We start from the raw sequence: 1,453 nt of genomic DNA, 5'->3' as shown, positions 1-1,453 counted from the left end.
ACATGTACGAATGTGCTGGACACGATGGATGGATGTAGAATGTTTATTTAAAAACAAATAATAATAAGTTTAATATTTGCTATATATAAGTTATACACTTAAGTTATACAATCTTATATTTTAAAAAATCATTTTATTGGGGGCACATACAACACTTATCACAATCCATATATACATCCATTGTGTCAAGCATATTTATAAATTTGTTATCATCATCATTTTCAAAACATTTTACTTCTACTTGAGCCCTTGGTATCAGCTCCCTCCCTCACAAACCCTTGATAATTTATAATTTTTTTTCATGTCTTACACTGATCAATGTCTCCCTTCACCCACTTTTCTGTGGCTCATCCCCCCTGGGAGGGGTTATCTGTAGAGCATTGCGATCAGTTCCCTCTTTCTCCCTGCACCTTCCCCTTCCCCTCCTGGGATCGTTACTCTCATTATAGGTCCTGAGGGGTTTATCTGTCCTGTGTTCCCTGTGTTTCCAGCTCTTATCTGTACCCATGTACATGCTCTGGTCTAGCCAGATTTGTAAGGTAGAATTGGGGTCATGATAGTGGGGAGGAGGAAGCATTAAAGAACTAGAGGAAAGTTGTATGTTTCAATGGTGCTGTACCGAACCATGACTGGCTCGTCTCTTTCTTGTGACCCTTCTGTAAGGGGATGTCCAATTGGGTATTGGCCATTTTTAATCAAACAATATTATGGCTTTCTATGCTGTGACTGACAAATTCAAGAGGAATGGTGTCATATTATCAACAAGGGCATTTCAAGACCTATTTTGAAGTACAATGTTTTCTGTGATAGGATAATATCTACCCACAACCCAGTCAATACAACTATTATTCAAATGTATATGCCAAGCACCAATGCTAGTGATGGAGAAATTGAATAATCTTACCAATGTCTTAGTCAGAAACTGATCATACATGCAATAAAGATGCATTGATAATTATTGGCAATTGGAATGCAGAACTTGGAAGCAAAGAGGAAGAAACAGTATGGAAAATATGATCTCTGTGACAGAAATAGAGCTGGAGATCACACGATAGAATTTTGCAAGACCAATGACTTCTTCATCACAAATACTCTTTTTCAACAACACAAATGGTGACTATGCACTTGGATTTCTCCAGATGAAATACAGAGGACTCAAACTGACTACATGTATGAGAAGAGACCATGAGAAGCTCATTATCAGCAGCTAAAACCAAACCAGCGGCCAACTGGGGAACAGACCAGCAAATTGCTCATATGAAAGTTCAGGTTGAGAGGAAAAAGATTAAAGCAAGTCTACAAGAGCCAAAACACAACCTTGAGGATATCCCATGTGAATTTGGAGAACATCTCAAGAATAGATTGAATGCATTAAACACTAATGACAGAAAACCTGATTAACTGTGGAATAATACCAAGAACATTATACATGAAGAAAGCATTTATTTTTTTT

Source organism: Echinops telfairi, unplaced genomic scaffold, assembly GCF_000313985.2.
Source record: "Echinops telfairi isolate 266 unplaced genomic scaffold, ASM31398v2 ScPeMD7_3533;HRSCAF=4204_0, whole genome shotgun sequence".
NCBI classification, from domain to species: domain Eukaryota; kingdom Metazoa; phylum Chordata; class Mammalia; order Afrosoricida; family Tenrecidae; genus Echinops; species Echinops telfairi.
This window is presented reverse-complemented; position numbering follows the sequence as displayed.